Source organism: Gavialis gangeticus, unplaced genomic scaffold (assembly GCF_001723915.1).
Source record: "Gavialis gangeticus isolate Ggan-Ray unplaced genomic scaffold, GavGan_comp1, whole genome shotgun sequence".
Lineage (NCBI taxonomy): Eukaryota > Metazoa > Chordata > Crocodylia > Gavialidae > Gavialis > Gavialis gangeticus.
Window position 1 is genome coordinate 18,585,022 of NW_017729009.1, and position 12,628 is coordinate 18,597,649.

Below are 12,628 nucleotides of genomic sequence, written 5' to 3' on the forward strand. Positions count from 1 at the left end.
CGCCCCCCCGGCTCGCTCACTTCCGCCCAGTGCACTCTTCCTACCACACCCTCGGCCCGCTCACTTCCGTCCGGTGCACCCCCCACACCCGACCCCCGGCTCCGCTCACTTCCGGCCGGTTCACCCTTCGCACCATCCCCCCCGGCCCCGCGGCCACTCCTCCGCGTTCCGCCCGCTCCCACGTGTGCCGCCACTCTCCCATCCTGGTTGATAAAAGGACTGGTACCATCGTGGTCGCGCCTGCGCCCCACCCTTATGCGATGCACGAGCCAGCAGAGTAAGAGTTCGAAACGTACAATAGGCAGACACGGCTCTTTGGGTAAATCCCATCTCTTCTATTCAACCCACTCAAATAGTTGGAAAAATTCTTTGCAAGTTTCAGGGCACAAACGCCCTCCGTCAGGCTGAGGGGGTGTCTGTGCTGGATGCAGTGGGAAAGCAGTTTTTCCCAACTATTGGAGTGGGTCTAATAAAAGAGATTGGGTTTACCCAAAGCTGCCGTAGACCTGCAGGGCCACAGCCGATGCCCCCAACACGTACAATTGCTTTTAAGTTAATTGATGCAGTAGTAGGTGCAAAACCCGAGTCGGTCTCAGGAAGTCTAAGCTGACTGCTGGGTTTGCTGCCAGGTATCTGAGTTGTAGCCGTGTTGGTGTAGAGCAGCGCTTCCCAAACTCTGCCAGACTGCGAGCCACCAGGTGTATTTATTGTAATGGGTGCATGTAGGGTGGCCGTCATAGAGGACGTTCCCGTTTTCTGCTCCTCTGTCCTCTATTGATACAAAACCCAACACCTTTATGTCCTCTATTCTTTTCTTGAAGAATATATTTATTTATTTATGTGCAAGCTTTCAGGCACAAGCACACTTCATCAGGCATAGGAGATTGCAAAGATTGTAAAAGTTCTCCTTTTTCTTCTTTAAGGAAAATTTGTCATGTTCCAAGTTTTCTCCAGCTTGCCAGTGGGAAGGAAAAAAGTTTTGCCTGGCACATAGTGGGCCTGCTCATCAGCCTGTGCAAAGTTGAACCTTTCTTTAAGAAAAAAAAAGTCACAGACTCTTAGGACTAAGAAATCAGTCTTCTGAATATAAAGGCCCACAGCGCTGCTGTATTAAACCTGCCATCAGTCTGAAACCAAAGAGAAGAGAATTACTGCCCAAGTGCAGGGGGGCTGGACCCAATGATCTGTAAGGTCCCTTCCAGCCCCTAACAGCTATGAAACTATGAAACCAGTCAAATCAATTCCAAATCTGTGAGTCAGTCAAGAATCAAGTGTGGCCCTACAACCAGCAAACAATCTCCAACCCCGCCTGGGGCTTCATATGTTTCCAAATCCTTTGGCAGACACCCTACATGCAGGATCCCAGGCCCAGGAGCCTGGACATCCTCCCAGGCCTGGGATCTTGGGGTTTGGATGCCCCCGAGTTTCGCTTGCCCTCAGCCATACGGCCCAGGAGCAAGCTAGGGGGGAGTCTCCCATTTCCGTAAAGTCGGTGCGTGGCTGAGATCCTCCCGCTGGAAGCTGCCCAGGGGGAAGGTAACTATGAGGCTCTTGTAGGGAGACGGGTCTGCAAGGAGACAAGGGTGCAAGCCTCTGTTACACAGTGCCGTTTTAATGGTATTACCTCAGTCAGGGTACTTCCCCTGCCACCATCATAGTCCTGGTATTTCCTCTGCCAGGTAAGCATCAGCACTTTCTTAGGACTGCTGGCTTCAAAATAAAGAAATGCTTCAGCTTGGAGGACCCAGTTCTTACTCAGTCACTGGCAAGTTATAGTGAACAATATAAAGTACAGGCAACCCCCAGCTTAATGCTGGTTCACTTACCGCTATTTTGCTATAACGCTCATTTTAAATTGAGACCTGATTCCACTTAGCGCTCATCGAGTTCTGTTATAACGCTCGCGGTTGCCACCTTGGGTCATCAAAAACTTTCGGTTTTGCCTAACTCTCGTTTCACTTAATGTTCAGTTTTTCAGGAACCAATTAAGAGCGCTAAGCAGGGGTTGCCTGTAAATAAGAAAAATACTTATTTCATGCTTATTTTTTTTCAGTCTACAATAGTTTTTCAGCAAATACGATTATTTTGAGCTTCCAAGACGATCATTTCATATTTAAGACCTGGCAATGCTGCCAGGGTGGGCTGGGAATACGGCTGTCCGACCTACCTCAGCCATAGATCAGGAGTGGGAGGAGGTTGTTAGGCTGTCCCAGGGTCCCCCCATACCTGGGCTTCCCCAGTGGTGGCGTCACCCATAGGGCTTATGCTTGTCGGTGTAGTAGGCCATTGTCTGCAGGGGCTGATCTCTGACCCCAAAGCAGGAGCCTGCCCTTGAGGGAAAGGCCCCAGGCTCTTAGTGTGAGGGCTGCCACCAACCTGGCCTTGCTCGTCCTGGTGGAGCGAGGCACGGGGACAAAGGCTGCAGTGTGTTAGCAACCCTGGGAGCAAGAGCTGGGCAACTCAGAGACTTGGCAGTTCAGGGGCTGAGCTGGAAAAATAAAAGAACATTTAGCATTTACTCAGAAGGAAAACGCTGAAAAGAAACAAGTTCTGGTCATTGAAACACGAGGATTAGGGTTTAGGTTATTTAACTGTTTTCTGCCCCTTTTCTCCTTTGTCATCTTTAACCCTGAATGTTTTCAGTGGCTCTGAAACTGCCCCTCTCACGTGTGCTGTCTCCTTCTCCCCCACATCTTCTTCTCTTGCTCACTCCACCTGTATAAAAGCCATGAGCTGTGTCCAACCGGCTTTAAAAATGATGAGAGAGAAACTAAATAAATATTGTTGCCAGCATATTTGCTTTAAACACCAACTGTTCTTTGCAAAATCAGGGGAAGAAACACCACTCTTAAATGCGAGTGAAATCACAGGAGCTGGGGCTTTAAAGAACCGCCATGTGTTGTGAGACTGGGGATGATGGTGGGACACTCAACTGCAGAGTGTAAACTCATGTTTAAAACGAAGAGAAAAGAGACATGGAGAAGTAGCTCCTTAAGCAGGCCACAGTCAGGACAATTTTGGGATTCCTGTCACAGGGGCTCATTTTAAGTGTGGGAGAGGTTATTTACCAATTAAAACAAAAACAGCTACTTTGAAAATTTAAATTACATTTTTCACAACAGAGTGTTTGCACAAGTGCTGCAGGCACTTACCATATTCACATTCTCATTTTCCTGAAAAATCAGATTATTGTATCTAACAGCTGGGATTGCCATACAGGGATGAGTGCAAAGAAATACTCTGTTGCCAATACAAGATATTTCAAGATTGTCCTTGGACAGCTTTTTTGCCTCAGCTTACTGCCCTACAATTTTTCAGGATGGTCCTGAATTTGGGGGCTGTGATCCTAGAGAGTCCCATAAAATTAATTCAGAACCAGCCAGCCCCATCAAATGTTACTGTGATGGCAGGCAACATCCTGCCACCTCTACTGCCCAGTTGTCATGTCTAAGTTGCTCTGCCTCTCACTAGATAAAACATTAACCTGGCATTGTGGGAATGTGGCTGTTCTGTTGCTGGTTCAGCAGGCAGTCAGGGTTTACTTGAATTAAAAGTACTGTAATATAGCTACCTTCATATGGTGCTGTACCTGAGCTAATTAACTTTGCATTTCCATAGGGCTAATGAGCTTGGGCTCAGCACCACTTGGACACAACTCTTAGTATTTAACTGTTCTGCTGAGAGTCAGAGCTAACAAGTCTGTTATCAGCATTGCACTGAAGTGCCTACATTAACAAGAAGAACCAGAAATGGTGCAGACTGTTTCTGGTTCCAGAGGTTTGTTGGATATCTGAGACCATGTCCTAGCTTTTGCTTGCCAAAAGTCAGGTCTCTGTAAGAGGGAAGGGCTAGACATTTGGAATTTAACAGGGAAATAAGCCCCAGTCCTCAAAGACCTAAGCATGCTCTTAATTTTCCATGGTCTGGCAAAAACCTGTTCTGATTCTGATTGAATTATAAATGTTAAAAAACCCCAACATTTTCTCCATGCTGTAATATTTTTTATGCTGCGACAACAGGTGACTGCAAATGTTTGTCCAACTGTTTTTTGGCACTGAACACGTAAGTGTGTGCAAGTTGAGTGGAATTTCTCATGCTGCAGGTGATCTCTCAACAAATCTTTAGTTCTGGATCTATGTACCTGAGAAAGCTAGCTGGGATTTTGTGTTCAGAGGCTTGATGAATGGGATTCCGTCTGCAATGAGGCGTTGTTCTATGCCATCCTGGAAGGGGAAGGTTGTACATTAATTCTGGCATTTCCTAACATATGACAGCTTCATTTTGGAAACCTTAAATTTATTTTCCTGTGGGGTTGTTTCCCTCCCTTTTTCTTTGACTTCTCTATTTACACAAGCACTGAAAAGCTCAGGATGTGAATGTGAAGTCAAAGGTGCAAACACTATCTGGAACTCGGATCCCTGGCAAGAGGGAAGAGCTCCATACCTAAGCAGATAAACAGCAACCTCAGAAAACATGCTAGGAGTAAGCAGAGAACTCAAAAAGAAACAACGGTTGCTCAAAGAAAAGTAAGTTTTCAAAATCAGAAAGTATAAGATAAAGTGAAAATTGCCAAAAGGGAAGCTTGGAAAGGAAATCAAAACACATAGCAAAGGGTTCTTCATAAACATGAATAAAAAGAGAATAAGGAAAGAAGCATTGCTATTGTGCTTCACTGAGGATGAGATAAAGATGAAAGGGACTCTAGGACTGGCCCAAAATTAAATGAGTATTTTTACTTTGGTTTTCCATAAGAATGATGTTGAACGTGGGAACAAAGAGCAGGATAGCTAATGGGAATGAGGGGAGGGCAAAGGAAACAAAAAATCTCTAATGGGGTGTGGAGGAAGGGGAGCAGAATAACTTATATCACAGATTTCTGAAAGAACTGGCACTTGAAACCAGCACATATCAGCCAAGGCATTTCCAGTAGAGGGAAGGAAGTATTCATGCTACTGTACAAGGCACTGGTGCTGGTCACCTGTGTTCAAGAAAGATGAATTTAAACTGGAATGGGAGCAGGGGAAGGCTCCTAAAATAATCAGGAGAGTGGAGAGCCTATTTTAGGAGAAGAGACTGGAAGAGCTTGGGATGTTTTGTCTAGCAAAATAAAGCTGAGGAATCGGACAGTCGTCTCTACATACACTAGAGGTGCAGAACACCATAGAAGAAAAAAAACTATTGAAGAGAACTGTGTTGGCACAAGAAGAAACATGTTTAAATTGTATGTGAATAAAGTTAGCTTGGAAATTAGAAGAAGGTTTCTAACCGCGGGAGGAGTGAGGTTCTGGAGAAGCCTTCTAACGCGAGAGAGCACTAGGGGCAAAAACTTAACTGATTTTCATATGTAGCTTGACCAATTTGTGAAAGGGATTACATGAGCTGGTTGCCAGTACTAACAGGGGTTGGATTTGATGACCCAGGAGGTATGTTCCCAGCTTATGTTCCTTTGATTCCCAGCCCCCTGACTCCTCTGATATCACAGTTCACTGTTACACTTTGCTGCTATTTGAGCATTTCTCCTTCTGTTGGCTTCATCTCTGTGTCTTTAATGCCTCGCTGCCCTACTTACTGAACAATAATACAGTAGATGCTCTATGTACTCACACATTCCTCCACCCGCGTCCTCTCCCACAACTAGGGCCTAATCCAAAACTCATTGAACTTGGTGGGAACTTTCCATCTCCTACAATGGACTTTATATGAGACTTCTAAAGAAAGCCAAAAATACCCCTGTTTCAGCTAATAACTCTATTTTGAGGCAAAGAGCTAAGCAATTTAAAAAATGGTTAGATAATTAGAGCCACATTTTCAAAAGCCCACTTTAAAACTGTGCAGACAAGCATTTGCCTCCCCCAGTCCAATTCCTAATGGAGAACCACCCGCATTATAAAAATCACCATCATTATCTAACTATTGAGGCTAAGACAAGGGCATTCAGATTCATGCTTCAGCGATCAAAACACGGGTTAGAAAGGAAAGCTCCCCCACTCACATGTTCATAATGGGTAGGTGCAGTAAGGGGGAGAAGCGGGAGCACTGCAATTCTCTGAAGCATGAGCTATTGGCCTGTGCCAGAGGCATGATGCTGGACTTAATGGACCAATTAGTCCAACTCAGTATGGCCAAGCCTACACTCCTTTCACAGCTAGGACCCTCGTTGGCAACCTTAGCGGAGGGAATGAGCAGAAGTGACTGGTTTCACTCTGTGTCGGTTGTAGTTAATCCCTTTGGACAGGAGTGGGGACATGCTGGAGGAAGCTGACGTTGCTCTTACCCCTGTTCAGAGGGAGAAGATTTGCAGAGTCCAGGGCTGTTGAGCTCCCTGCCGTCATAAATGTAACATTCATATGAGAAGTTAAAGCAGCACCTTGCTTTGGCAGAGAATGGAGACTCCAACCTTCACTTTGCAGATGGATATTCTGACAAGCTCTCTGTAGGTGGTGCTCTGGAGTAGTGAAGTGCCACAGGCAAACTTAATGAAATCTCCTTAGTTTCTAGTCCTCCACAGTATTTCAGCTTTCTTAAAGAGAACTGAGGGAACTGCCCATAATATCTTTATGTTGCTGAGCTATAATTAAAAAGCACCCGTTGGAAAGTTACATAAATAGACGAAAAAGGCTATCGCTTCTGTGTTCTAAGCCCGGTCCGATTTCTTGTCTCTCACTGGAAATGATCTAAGCTAACTAGAATTTTAACAGCAGATTGTAGGCGTTAGAGAATAAGAATCTCTAGGGGAAAGATTGAGTAGGAAGCAGTTAAATACAGAAGTGGATAAGTATTAATTTTATAAATTTTTTTAGGGGCCCTGCGGGCCAGATAGAATGGCCTGGCGGGCCGCATCTGGCCACGGGCTGCATTTTGCCCACCCCTGCCCTAGGACATTCTCAGCTGTGGCATGGAGATGGTGCAAACATGGCCTGCGTCCCTCTGGGCATCATCACTGCCTTCCCCCAGTTGTGGTGTGAGGTTATAGCCATCATTTGCGGACCCCATGGCTGGTAGATAGGCTGAGGAAAGAAGCTGAGGGGCTCTGTCCCGACAGGGGCCGATCTGGCTCGCTTAGAATAGGACTACTTGAGGCACAAAGCCACAGCAAGAGCTGTGTCAATGCTGGGCTCCTCTTCTCCCACACTCACACCCACTGTTGTGGGGACAGTTGGAGCAGATGAGTCTTTCTGACTAATCCAGCTGCAGGCTTTCTGTTCGTTTGCAACTGGTTTCGGAAGGTCAGTCTACATGACCCTTGAGGTCGCTTCCAACTCTGATTCTAACATTTCTCTTAAATCCTGCTCCTGCCGGGAAATCTTCCATGTGATTGCTTAATAAGTAAGGTTGATTTGATGGCAAAAACAACTGCAGATTCCAGCTTCCCCTGTGGCTTCAGCCCCATTCCTGCTATGATCATGATGGTCACCCTCCGAAAGTCTTTACCTCTTTACATTATAATGTTCGTTCTGCTAAAGAGAAATTCAGAGAGCAGGAATGCAGTAGGTTGTGGCTGGAAATTCATTCTTATGATATCACTTATTTAAAAACAGGTATCTTGCAAGCAGTTAGCAAACAGTCAGACAGATGGCTTTTCAAATTAGTAGCATTTGAACCACTGAAACTACCCAATGAAACAGCAAAGGGGCTTAATTTCAGAAAGACTACATCAAGTACATTGTCCTGTAATGTACAGAAATAGACTGACTGTGTTTTATATTAAATAGCATTTAATCATCCATCATTCGGGCACTGAAGGGAAAAAAGAAATTCATCTTGCCAGTTGGCAGCGGCTGTTGTGAGCAGCAGAGGGCATGCGAGAGCAGTCCTCTAGCTTGCAAATCAAAACTCTCCTGTTCTTGATGTTCCTTTAGAGCTCTAGACAGTACATTTCTTTACGAAGTGGTGCCAAGTGGCTAGAAAATGAGTATTCTCAAAAAACAGAATCTTAGATTTCCAAACCGGCTTTAAGTCACCCCAGATTGCTGCTTGCAGCTGACATACCATTGGCAAGATGCTGCCCTACAAGTGTCGGGAATTGTAATTATAGTTTCTCTCTGAACATCTGAATCTGGAATGGGCTTCCAAGGGAGGTGGTGCTGTCCCCTACCTTGGGGGTCTCGAAGAGGAGCCTGGACAAGCACCTGGCCAGAGTCATCTGACCCCAGCGCTCTTTCTTGCCCAGGGCAGGGGGTTGGACTCAATGATCTATTGAGGTCCCTTCTGAGCCTAACAACTATGAAACTATCTGGGTTCTTCTCTAGCACCATCAACGAATTTTTACTAACATGAATTACAACCCCGTGGAGAAGGAGGTGCCTCTTATGATCTATTTTACAGGGAAGGAAACTGAGGCAAAAGGTGCTTTCAGGCCAGAATTTTGCTCCAAGTTTTCCCAGTGTGATTCCACTGTAGACACAGACTTGATGTGTGACCTCGAACAAACCACTTCATTGCTCTGTGTTTCAATTTCCCGTCTGTACAATGAGGATCATAGCATTGCACTCTGTCACTTTGGTGTAAAGTGAATGTGAATACATGAAAGATTGTGCGGTGCTTCTCGGTCGCACTACTTAACGACTCCGATACACATTAACAATCTAGGCAGAATGCAGTGGGTTTGAAGCAATTAATGGCAACAGAATTTTGGCTGGGGGGGTGTTGTCTGAGGCCGTCTAAGTAAAATTTAGCAGCTTTGCCCATCTCCAAGCTAGGTTTCCTGACCCCAGATGGGGTACGAGGAACCCACAAAACCATTCCTGCTTTTCCCCTTCCCCCCTGCCACACCAACGTAAGCTAAAACAGCTGCAAATGCCTTGTGGCTGGAGATATGCTGAGTGGTCTGGCAGCAATTCCAGGAGAAGCAAAGATCCCGCCCGCCTGTACCAAGGGCTCTGTGCCACCTGCTGCCTTTGAGCACGCTAAAAACTAATTTGCTGGAAATTGCTGTCTCCATAAATATCAGGCAGCCAGCAAGAACAAGGGCTGCTGGGTTTGTATCGTTGCACTCCACCTTGTCATGGGAAATACGAGGTGAAACACAATGTGCTGGCATTAGGCAAAGGAGTTGTCTGCTGATGTGTGACACGCTTGAGGCAAAGCTGGAAAATGTGATCTTTTCCTGTCTGTGGCCTCCTCTGCACTGTAGTAACACACGCTCCTCTCAGTTTGCTTGTGGGTATTTAGGGAAATGGGAAAATGAAGTATGCATGCCAGAGACATCTGCAGTTCATGAACTCAGATGTGTCAGATTGGCATGTGCCCGTGGGACCTTTCAGTGGAAGGCCCATTGGTTTGTAAAGATCGGTTCATATTGCAGCTGGATTATCTTGGATAAATAGAGAAGGTCAAATTAATCCCTGGTGCAGTGCAGTGGAAGATGAAGGGAGCTGAGCTTTTCAGCAGTCTTACACCAGGAATGAATTTTTCCAGTTGAAAGCCTGGCTCCAAATCCACTTAGAAGTTTCCTAGCTCTGACACCCTCCTACGCCTGTGTGGGCAGCAGTAGGTTTCCTGTCTTTTAATGAAGCAGCAAATGGCCTGGTGGCACTTGTGCTTGAGTCCGTGTGACATTAGATCTAGGTGTAGGGAAATGCCCTGTGTTCTCCTGTTCCAGATGTGATGGCAAGAGCAAATCCTACACTTCTGTTGTTTCCTGCTTGCTTTCTGCTGCCTTGAGCCAGGCAGCACTCATTAGTGCAGCATGCAAGGGGGACTAGGAGGAGGCTTTTCCCTCTGCCTCCCTCAATGCTACTATACTTTTATTATTTTATACTTTTTATTCTTTTATACTTCTTATTCTTTTATTTCTTGTCCCCTTCACTACAGTAACCCCTACCCATTCCTCTCAGGTCCAGAATACTGCTCTTCCACACACCCAGAAGGCAGCATAGCTACACTCACCCTATCTACAAATAGCTGCACACACCTTCCCACTTGCTTCATTTTATAATTGTCCTCTGTCATATGAAGTCCATCCAGATCAGTTCCTATCCATTGCCCTCCACTTGTTTCTGCTGCATGTATGAAAGTACTGGTTTCCTGTCTACTCAGCACCACATTGCCTTGCCTCTGTTAGTGCAAGAGCCACAGCCTTCTTCCATGGGCTGGGCTTTCAGAAAGGACCAGCTGCTCCCTAAGTATCAAAATACATCACCAGATTTTTCCTGAAAACCGGGCTATAAGTCTTACTGTGAGAGATGCTTGATTGTGAGTACTTCATCACTTGTTCCTCATGTCCACCTCAGCCCCTTTCCATCTCTTTTCCACCTGCTGTTCGTTTATCCCTCTCTGCCGCTGGAGCTCCTCTACCTTTGTGAGGAATAGAGTTACATGCCAGTGCAGTGCCATGTAGAGATATCTGAGCCAGCTCTAAGCAAGCTATCTTGGGTTAGAAGTAGGAGTGTTAATGTGGCTTCCTTCTCATCGGGATAAATTAGCATCGTGCCATGTGGACCTAGCCAAAGACTCTGTATTGCCCAGTAGTTTCCAATGCTCTTAAGCATATGACAAACAATGCAGCATTCACATCCTACACAGAAGCTACTTCCATGCACATTCTTTTTTGTTTGGGAGGGAAAGCTGGAGAGTGAGGACAGTACTTGGGGTGAAATGGTGGGGATGCTATGAAGAATTCCTGTGGAAGCCTCTGCACACAGAACTAGCCTGGGAAATAGCAAATCCAGCACGGTAGAGGAGTTTATGGATCTATAGTTCTTATGATCTGGGCCCATGGCTGTGTGACAGGCCTCATGCAACTCTTTCTGAAGCTGGGAATCTTACCTTTGACCTCAGTCAGGGCTCTTAATAAACTAAATGAACGCTGCTTGTAAGCAAAAATGGAAGAGGGGTGAATTACAGAGAAAATGGTAGCTTCAATTAATGGGGAATACAGTGCCCATAGGGGTATGCAGTACCATAGCAAGGGAGGGGCGAACAGGGCTAACTCCCTGGGCGCCAAAGGAAAGGGGCACCAACAAGGGGCTTGTTTAGGGGGGCACAGGGATGGGGGGGTGGCTCCTGCAGCTGCATGCACCCCCAGGCAAGCATGGGGAGGGGGTGCCCCTCGGATCTGTGTGCGAGGCGAGGGCAGGCTGCTGCTGCAGACTTGCCCCTGGGCGCCAGATTTCCTTGCTATGGTGCTGGGGGTATGCTGTGAATGCAACTATCCTTCCCCTCATCCCTCCCTCCCTCCATCCAATCCCATGTGTTCCTGCTGTTCAGGTATATTTTGGATGAGCTGGAAAGGAAAAGCAGCTCTTCATTAAGGTGCATCCTACCAACCATCTCATCAGCGTATTGCTCAAACAGTGGCTCTCCTGTAGATTTCTCATTTAATTACTTGCAAAAACTGCAGAAGAGGAACAGTACCCACAGGGTCATATGCTCCTGCCAAGACTTCTGAAGGGAAAGGACAGCAGGTAATGGTTGCTTGAGAAGCTAGCTGCCTGTGCCTGGTGGTCTGCCTCCATTACTGTTGCCTTTCATTATCCTCTCCTGCAGGTGGCACTGCTGACGCTGTAGTGGTGGGTTAACATGCATCATACATCATACATCCCCCAGGAAAATTCCCTAACACAGAACATCACCAATCTGGACCTGAAGCTGCACTGTGCCACCGCTCCGCATTGGCACTAAGAGCCAGTCCTTTCTGGATGTCTTGATGCCAGCTCTTTCAGCCTTGCTTTATTACTGCCCTATGCACAAGACAGTGACATGTATACACCCAAAGGTGAGATGTCTGAACAAGGTATGGACGGATTCATGCATCTCACCTGCACACACAGTTGCACAGAGAGGTCCCACAGATCGTAGATCTGCTGAGAGTACTGAAATGCACTGGCCATTTTTACTCACCATCACGCAACCAAACTGCACGCACAGTTCCTGCATGCAGCTGAGGATAGCGGCGACATGGGTGGGGACAGCCATGATCACAAATGACCAGTCATGGTCACTTTTTGTGTGTGCCTCTATATTTGTGTGCCTCTAATTATCACCCAGGCCCAATGTACCATGGGCTGATAATTTCTTGGGTTTTTTTAATGAAGAAACTGAACAGAAAAATCAGCAAGCACGTGTGTGTGCGCGCGCGCGTGTGCGCGTGCATCCTTGAGAGGGATAGTTGCTTGTTTATATAACAGAAGTGTCACGTAACAGCCGCTTGCTTTGAAGAACAAAGGCTTAATGAATAATGCTCAATTAAAGCCTGCAGAGGAGAAAGGCAAGTGAGAACGGCTCTAGGTTTTCTCCCTGTACCTGACTTGTTTCACATGCATTTTTTAGGAGTGTTTCTGTTTAAGCAGAAGTGTTTTATTTCGTGCTTCAGGGTAAGATTTTAAGAAAAGGACACCTGGAAATGCAATGGTAGAATAATGCTCCTCAAAACACATGTGCATATCCATTTGCCACTTGCAGGGGAACCTGACATCTGTATGTACATGCACGGCAGCAACAGCCGTTGGATACAAATTGCTCTCCTCTGGTGTTTACAGCTAGGCTGTGTTTGAGAGGAAGTGGTTAGACTATTAGCCCGGCACTCAAGAGATCCAGCTTGACTTCTTGGCACAAGCTTCTTGTGTAACCTCAAGCGGGTCACTTGGGCCATGTCTGAGGCCCCTCCATGCCCCAGCCAGGAGCACCG